Below are 9,374 nucleotides of genomic sequence, written 5' to 3'. Positions count from 1 at the left end.
TTAGTTTACGAGTATCTCCTCTTTCTTTACCTGCGACACCTACATTGCTTTATTCGCTTTTACAAGGAGCTGCCTGTCTGACGCTACCGCTGTTAGGTCGGGGAACAAGGAGCACTGACCTTACACTAACAAAATCAGTGAACCAAACAGCGCCTTTGTCTCTGATTACAGCAAGGAGACAAGGCTTTTACCTGTGTGTGCTTACCAGAGAGAGAGAGAGAGAGAGAGAGAGAGAGAGAGAGAGAGAGAGAGAGAGAGAGAGAGAGAGAGAGAGAGAGAGGCTAAAATCACACCGTAGGTCATAAAAATGTTCAGGTCACGGAGAGGGCAAGTAAAGGAGGACAGTTTGTTTCCCGGGTAACCAAAAGCAAGGGGACGCAGAAATAAACATGTTAGTTAACTCCTATGAGGGAGGACAGAACAGGCATGGAGTGAGCGGAGAGTCTGGTGCATGCAGATTTGGAACAATATCTGTCCAAATGCCAATAAAAGATAACATTGCGGCAACGTTACACCCTGCATGGAGTCATTTAAAGCGGCGAAGTTGAAGTGGTTAACTGCATTTGCCTCTAATCCTTTTTTTGATATTGGTGTAAGGGGAAAATTCGCCATTGCATCAGAGCGCATGGTGTTGTGAAAGGAAGCAAGACCATTGGGGTGGCAGAAAGAATTAGCTAAGGCTCTCTAAGGTAACTTGAAATTAACTTAAGTATTTGAAGATTCTTATGAAGATTTTTTCAGCTTAGATTTCATGATCCACATTTTCCAGCAAGAATTCAGAAACAGCAAACACTGGTAAAAAAATAAAAATGTAGCAGTATTGTATATTTTCTGCTCTGTGCCGTGAGAGACGCTTACGAAACAGCACTAAAATAACAAAATAATACAGGAACATAAACACGAAAGTTGTAACCACGACGTGTGAATATCTAGCTCTTAGAAAACATTAAAAAAAAAATAATAATCACAATAAAGCGAAATATAATGTGCTTGGTGATCCCTACTACTACTACTTACTACTACTACTACTACTACTACTACTACTACTACTACTACTACTACTGCTATTACTACAAAGCGACAGATGTGGAAATTTACGATAACAGTACAATATATTAGATTTAGAATAGGGTACTTTTGAAATGACAGCTTATGATAATGCCTTTGATAAGACGAGAAAATAGCGAAATGATAACTGTAACCCCACGTCACTCAATTAATTAATAATAAAACTAGTCAATTAAATCAATCCACCAGCCCAGCCACTGTGTGTGTGTGTGTGTGTGTGTGTGTGTGTGTGTGTGTGTGTGTGTGTGTGTGTGTGTGTGTGTGTGTGTGTGTGTGTGTGTGTGTGTGTGTGTGTGTGTGTGTGTGTGTGTGTGTGTGTGTGTGTGTGTGTGTGTGTGTGTGTGTGTGTGTGTGTACACAGAAGTGTGTGTGGCACAGAAGTTAGCAACAAAAGCGTGGAGGCATTTGAGCCTGACTAGAGTTTTCTAAAGTGAAAAAAAAAGAGGAAGACAAAATAAAAACAAAAATATACATAGAGAAAGATGAGCGAAAAGCCAATATTGAAGAGAGAGAGAGAGAGAGAGAGAGAGAGAGAGAGAGAGAGAGAGAGAGAGAGAGAGAGAGAGAGAGAGAGAGAGAGAGAGAGAGAACTAGTGCAACATGAATGCCTAATCCTCTTGTGTGAACAGACAGCTTTCCTGAATGTTTTTTTTTCTTTTCTGAGCTAAAAGGCTTAAAAAAAAACGTGTGTGTGTGTGTGTGTGTGTGTGTGTGTGTGTGTGTGTGTGTGTGTGTGTGTGGGTGTGGGTGGGTGGGTGGGTGGGTGGGTGGGTGTGTGTGTGTGTGTGTGTGTGTCGGCAGGCGGGTGGGTTTGCGTAGGTGTGTGTAGGTGTGTAAATTTCAACGTACAGATAAGAGTAACAGGAAACTGAATGAGTATAAAAATATTAATAATAAAAATAAGACAAATATATATAAAAAAAAAAAAAACAATAAAAAAAAACTGACAAGACAAACAATACAAACACACACAAGAAGAAACAAATGCCAGGGAAGAGCAACAGAAAACCACCAAAGTATTTCCTTCAGTAATAACAACACCTCGCTGAGTGACGCGGAGGCGGAGGAGGAGGAGGAGGAGGAGGAGAAGCACCAAAATGTATTAAGGAAATGAGATGAAAACAGGAGGCACCGTCACGTACCTAAACAGAGCGAGGGAGGCGCGTCACACTCTCCAGTCGCGTCACGTCGGCTTAAGGGATGAAAATATACATAAATAAAGGCCTTAGGGGACATGGTGAGAGAGAGAGAGAGAGAGAGAGAGAGAGAGAGAGAGAGAGAGAGAGAGAGAGAGAGAGAGAGAGAGAGAATTTTCACTAGCAAATATACACACCTACCCACCCACACACACACACACACACACACACACACACACACACACCCACACACCCACACGCACACACACCCACACCCACACACACAAACCTGATTCCAGTCTTATTAGTGTAAAAGAGTTTAATTAATCTATCGCTCCTCTTGGAATTTTTTTTTCTTTTACATCCAAAGGCTAAAAAATAAAGCAACCCACATTTACATAAAACAAGATCAGATTAGTTTTATGACCGTGGCAGAATTTTATTTCTATTTTTATTTTTTTATTTTTTTTACCAGTGAGTAAAAAGAAAAATACAAAATAGAATTATGTAATTTGTTTTTTTTTAATATATAAACTCATCCCTAAAGTTCATAGAGGGAGGAAAATATTTTAATCCCCTTAATTACTTCTAGGTCAATAGATTGCCCAAAAAAAAAGTAATAATAAAATAATACTAAAAATGAAAATAATAATATTAATAAAACAAAAACACGAGCGAACCTACCACAACGAGTAAAAACGAACGTAAACTTATTTTTTCTCTCTCTCTCTCCCCACTGACACATTTTCCACAACGAAACTTAAACAATATCAAACTAATTAATCTAATCACTAAAATTTATCCTGTATTTTTTTTTATTTTACTTTTCATTAACTTTTTTTTTGGGGGGGGGCTGGAGTACGTCGATGTTAACTAATCCGTGTGTGTGTGTGTGTGTGTGTGTGTGTGTGTGTGTGTGTGTGTGTGTGTGTGTGTGTGTGTGTGTGTGTGTGTGTGTGTGTGTGTGTGTGTGTGTGTGTGTGTGTGTGTGTGTGTGTGTGTGTGTGTGTGTGTGTGTGTGTGTGTGTGTGTGTGTGTGTGTGTGTGTGTGTGTGCAGTAAATCAATCACACTGTTTTTACATATTCTCTCTCTCTCTCTCTCTCTCTCTCTCTCTCTCTCTCTCTCTCTCTCTCTCTCTCTCTCTCTCTCTCTCTCTCTCTCTCTCTCTCTCAATTGCTCCTTACCTCCCTGGTGGAGTGGTGGAGTAGGGAGGCCAGCCACCCATCTATCTCTAAGGGCACAAGAAGCGACGCCTTTCGAGCCAGGAACACAAGACCCATTGCGCATTCTGGTGAGGGCGTGAGGGCTGACAGTTATTGGGTCGGTGTGTGTGCGTGTGTGTGTGTGTTGGGGGGGGGGGGAATAGGAGGCGGACGGCGCGGGTAAAATATTCCATCACAGCGCTGCGCTAATGAGTGTTGGCCCGAGTAGGCGTGATGTTGACCTCATGGAGTGACGTTGGTGTTATTATTATCACTATTATTATTATTATTATTATTATTATTATTATTATTATTATTATTATTATTATTATTATCGTTATCGTTATCATTGTCATTGTCGTTGTTATTAATGTTGTTTTATTTATGTATACACTGCGGTTCGTTTTGTAATTTCGGAATCCTGTGAAGTGAAATGGTTTTTTTTCTCTATTTTCTTGATTTCTGCGTTGGATGTATTGTTATTAAAGGGACATTAATAAGCATTGTAGGTTACAGGTAAAGAATTAATAGCCAGTGTTTAGTATAATGATATCAATAAACAGAGTTGCCTAGAATCATTACCATAACCAGTGAACCTAACCTAACCAGTGAACCTAACCTAACCAGTGAACCTAACCTAACCTAACCAGTGAACCTAACCTAACATAACCTAACCAGTGAACCTAACCTAACATAACCAGTGAACCTAACCTAACATAACCAGTGAATCTAACCTAACCTAACCAGTGAACCTAACCTAACCTAACCTAACATAACATAACCAGTGAACCTAACCTAACCTAACCTAACATAACCTAACCTAACCAGTGAACCTAACCTAACATAACCAGTGAACCTAACCTAACCTAACCGAACCTAACCTAACATAACCAGTGAACCTAACCTGTGAACCTAACCTAACTTAACCAGTGAACCTAACCTAACCAGTGAACTTAACCTAACCTAACCAGTGAACCTAACCTAACCAGTGAACTTAACCTAACATAACCAGTGAACCAAACCCCCCAGTAGTGAATGCTGACTAGAACTACACAAATAACAAAAATGGGAACCAGAACCATATAAAAAAATACACAGAACTGACCAGAAACACAAGAACAACTAGACTAAGAACCAAAACCAAATAAAAACAGCACTTAACAGAACCATATCAATTCCCAGAGTTGACCAGAACAACCAGAGAGAACCAAAATCACACAAAACAATATCAGTACAACCGTAGAACCTAAAACTGATCACAACCACAAGAACAACCGGAATGAGAGCCAAAACCACATAACACGTCATTAGTACTACAGAACCTAAAATAAACCACATAACCAGAAAGAGAACCAGAACCTACAAAATAAAAAAAAAAACTGTACTTTTAGTGAGTGCCAGAACCGGACTATTTCAATAAAAAACCATAGGAGCCATATCAATACCAGTAGAACCACCTCAATACCTCAGTAGGCAGGGCAGAGTAAGGTCTTTGGGAAGTCTCTACAGGTCTGTATATGGAGTTCTGGGAGCAGGAGAGGAGATTCCCTGTAGGCGAGGAGGAGTGAGGAAGAACGTGATACGAATACTGACACTGTAGATAAAGGATGATGGGGTAAAAGGGACGAAGACGAGGAGAAGGAGGAGGAGGAGGAGGAGGAGGAGGAGGAGGAGGAGGAGGAGGAGGAGGAGGAGGAGGAGGAGGAGGAGGAGGAGGAGGAGGAGGAAATCTCTAATGTTGCCAATGGAGGAATGGAGAGAAGGTAATGCGGGTGATGGAGGAAGAAGTGGAGGAAAGGGAGCATTTGAAAAGGCTTGAATATATTTGTGTGTGCTCTCTCTCTCTCTCTCTCTCTCTCTCTCTCTCTCTCTCTCTCTCTCTCTCTCTCTCTCTCTCTCTCTCTCTCTCTCTCTCTCTCTCTCTGTCTGTGTGTGTGTGTGTGTGTGTGCGTGTGTGTCTAGACTCGCCTCCCACCATGTACGAGTACGTCACCTTTGTACGCATGACCTCACCCTGCCTCCCTGCAAGTCACTCTCCCCTTGTCTGTAAGTCACCCCCCTTCCTCTTTCTCCTTCCCTTCCCTTAATGCCTCGCCCACAAATCTGTAAAGTCATTTGCAACATTAATGGTCGCAGTAATGTCAAAACCCCGTGATTTCAAGTTCCCTCGCCGGCGAGGAAGTCACGTTTGCATAAGTTATAATGATGCAGCGAAGAGGGAGGTGGAATGCGACTAGCTAAAACATTACGTTATGGAAATTCTAAACAAGTGATCGGAATAATTAAAGCAGTCTCCCCTTCGATCACTCTTTTCTATTTATTGTCATATTTTTCCTTCGTAGTCAAGAGCGTCCGTCATTCGTTACTTAACGCAAATAACTGCAGAGTAATTAGTTTCTCCAGATATATATTTTGATATTCAACAAATCATTAGTCAAGCCTGAGAAAGGAAGGGAGCGCGGTCAAATGGATAAATAATTGAATATGTAGATGGGACACACACCTGGCTTCATTAGTAAAAATTTTAATATGCGACAGCTCCGGTGACTGCATATGTATGAGGGTCAATCATATACTTATATTTATGGCAAGTATTAATTTCCCTTCTGCAACGATGCCCTGTGGTAATTATCTGCAGGTGACAAGTGGCAAGCAGCTCACCTGTCAGAAGGGTGCAGCTGAATTTTATGTGCATTAGACACGGAGGGAATAAGGCAGACACATACAGACACGGAGAGAGATAAAGACAATGAGACAAAGACAAAATGAGAGAGAGGTGTTTTGGAGAATTTCACAGCCACAAGTAAATTACGTGTGTGTGTGTGTGTGTGTGTGTGTGTGTGTGTGTGTGTGTGTGTGTGTGTGTGTGTGTGTGTGTGTGTGTGTGTGTGTGTGTGTGTGTGTGTGTGTGTGTGTGTGTGTGTGTGTGTGTGTGTGTGTGTGTGTGTGTGTGTGTGTGTGTGTGTGTGTGTGTGTGTGTGTGTGTGCTGACAAAGTACTCCTCACAGGTATACACCACACGACTGGTTGCCAAGGTAGTAATAATGAGCGTGGCGCCAGATGTTACCTAGCTAATTAGCGTCAGGTGTCTCGACCGCAGCTAGAGGCACCGCGAGAAAACGTTTGTTGCCAGCGAGCACTGCGTTCTTTTGGCCCGCGTATAAGTGTATTTGTTTGTTTCGGCTGGTGCAGTATGTTTTCAGGTCCCTGTTCACGTGGCGTTCATTTCATTTTAATTTCACGTATTGATTGAATTCTTCTATCTATTTTGAAAATGTTATTGCGTTGCGTGTTTATGAAATATACCTGCAATAGCACAGGTAAATTGTGTCATCCTTTATGTGCGTCAAAACAGCGCAATACTGCCACGTTATCTCTGCACCAGCACTAGACACACTCTGGCGACCTGCAGAGGACCACAGCGCACCACAGAGCATCACCACACCACAGTAATGTCACGTACTGCCTCATTGTCACTACCTGAATAAAATACTTTACATAATTACATTCTTCAGCGTGTTCCCTCATGCTTAAGTCTTATGACCCGCTGGGAGTCAGTTAGTTATTAAGACTTGTAAGGAGACTGTGAGCGGACCAGAGGACTTAAGATTGAGACAAATCGTGAGGAGTGAGAGTGACAGAAGGTTATTTGACTTAAGGCCTTCATTGTATATCACCACACCATAGCACAGTCCCAGACAATCATACCACACAACACCACAACTACAGAAAAACTACGTATACTACTGCACATCACAGCACTATGCCTTATCACCACACCAGATAACACACACACACACACACACACACACACACACACACACACACACACACACACACACACACACACACACACACACACACACCCACGCTTGTAATGCCATTGTTTCTGCAGCATATAACCCGCCACCTTCGTTATTACAACTTAATGGCACCTATAAACATGCACCTGTAAGGACAAATACATATTGTTACTAGTAATAAATAAATAATTGTCAGCAAACACTGTAATACCCAGGGACATTTCAAACGGGGATCCAAAGCTACGACAAATATTTTACTTAATTTATATAAACGCCATCGGGTTTGATTATAATGGAGGTGTGCACGCTGCTCATTAAATGCAAGTTATGCCATTTTTTCCCTCACTTACATAACAGGCAAGCGAATACTAGTGTCACCAATGGTCGACACTCCCAGCACAGAGCACCTGTCTCTTTATTAACACCTGCGTCACACATGCACAGCACCTGCGCCACACCTGCACTACACCTCGGCCAAACAATACACAAAGCAGCACTCGAACACAGCGGCTGAGTATAAAACCAATGAGTGTGGATGTCCTTTGAGTACCACACAGCAGAATTACGTCATTAAACCGCTATTACATCACACCATAACACCAAAACACACTGCCGCTTAGAGCCATGACGCCATTAACACACACCATGCACGCCACACACACACACACACACACACACACACACACACACACACACACACACACACACACACACACACACACACACACACACACACACACACACACACACACACACACACACCAACACAAAAACACACTAACAAAACACGACAACGAGAAAAAATAAATAAATAAGTAAATTGCATCCAACACAACAACGACAAGTAAGAAATATTAGAAAGTGGAGTTTCTTTCTAAGTTTCATCACACTCGTATTTTGACGGGGCGGCGCGGCGTCTTCTCAGTCCAGGACGCGGCAATAGTGTCGTGGGGGCGAGTCGAGGTGGTAAATTGCAATATTGGCTGTTATCTCCTCCACCGCCGGCGAAATTGTCAATCTGCGCCAACATCCCGGAGAGAGAGAGAGAGAGAGAGAGAGAGAGAGAGAGAGAGAGAGAGAGAGAGAGAGAGGGGGAGAGAGGGCAATGGACGAGGGTGAAAACGTCTATAATTCTAAGATGACAGGCGTTCAGTGTGTGTGTGTGTGTGTGTGTGTGTGTGTGTGTGTGTGTGTGTGTGTGTGTGTGTGTGTGTGTGTGTGTGTGTGTGTGTGTGTGTGTGTGTGTGTGTGTGTGTGTGTGTGTGTGTGCTTACTTGTTTCCGTATGTAGTATTTCGTTTGAATGTATCACAGCTTGGAATCATGTGGAATCTGGCCAAGCTCGCTCTCTCTCTCTCTCTCTCTCTCTCTCTCTCTCTCTCTCTCTCTCTCTCTCTCTCTCTCTCTCTCTCTGACAAACAAATACACAAACAAACAAACATAAAAACAAGCATAGACAGTACACACACGCATACGCGCGCGCGCGCGCACACACACACTCACACACACACACACACACACACACACACACACACACACACACACACACACACACACACACACACACACACACACACACACACACACACACACACACACACACACATTTGTACATAAGTCTGACGTGGGGTGTGTAAACAATGAGGGTGTGGAGAGGGAGGGGAGAGAGAGAGAGAGAGAGAGAGAGAGAGAGAGAGAGAGAGAGAGAGAGAGAGAGAGAGAGAGAGAGAGAGAGAGAGAGAGAGAGAGAGAGAGAGAGAGAGAGAGAGAGAGAGAGAGATTTGTTTGTGTCAGGGAGGGAGAACCTAACATCGTGAGAGGAGGAGGAGGAGGAGGAGGAGGAGGAGGAGGAGGAGGAGGAGGAGGAGGAGGAGGAGGAGGAGGAAAAGGAGGAGGAGGAGGAGGAGGAGGAGGAGGAGGAGGGTCTGCAGGGGAGGTAAGAGAGGTGGTTTGGGAAATCTGTGGATAATTTAGACCCTAATTTCCCTTATGGTCACGTACCGCATCTTTATATTAAATTACGCCACGGCCTCTCCCTTCCTCGTCTTCCTATTTCTCCTCGTCTTCCTTCTCTTCCCTCAGTCTCCTCCTCTTCCTTCTGCGCCCCTCCTCCCCTCCCCCTTATAGACACGGTGACAGTCTCTCTCTCTCTCTCTCTCTCTCT

At 43.1% G+C, this 9,374-nt stretch overlaps 1 long non-coding RNA gene across 2 annotated transcripts in view; it reads right to left on the bottom strand.

Moving 5' to 3' along the window:
• The window catches only part of LOC135088901 (uncharacterized), a 191,633-nt gene that overhangs the window by 149,504 nt on the left and 32,755 nt on the right, over positions 1–9,374 (bottom strand). The window contains exon 2 of one of the 2 annotated variants that reach the window (XR_010261162.1): positions 2,211–2,260. The exons of the other annotated variant lie outside the window; for it this stretch is intronic. This is a non-coding gene — a long non-coding RNA (uncharacterized LOC135088901). The remainder of the gene's footprint in view (positions 1–2,210; positions 2,261–9,374) is intronic. 2 annotated transcript variants of the gene reach the window in all.

Source organism: Scylla paramamosain, chromosome 32, assembly GCF_035594125.1.
Source record: "Scylla paramamosain isolate STU-SP2022 chromosome 32, ASM3559412v1, whole genome shotgun sequence".
In the NCBI taxonomy this organism is placed as follows: Eukaryota; Metazoa; Arthropoda; class Malacostraca; order Decapoda; family Portunidae; genus Scylla; species Scylla paramamosain.
The sequence above is the reverse complement of the archived record's forward strand: the minus strand, read 5'-3'. Positions and strand labels throughout refer to the sequence as shown.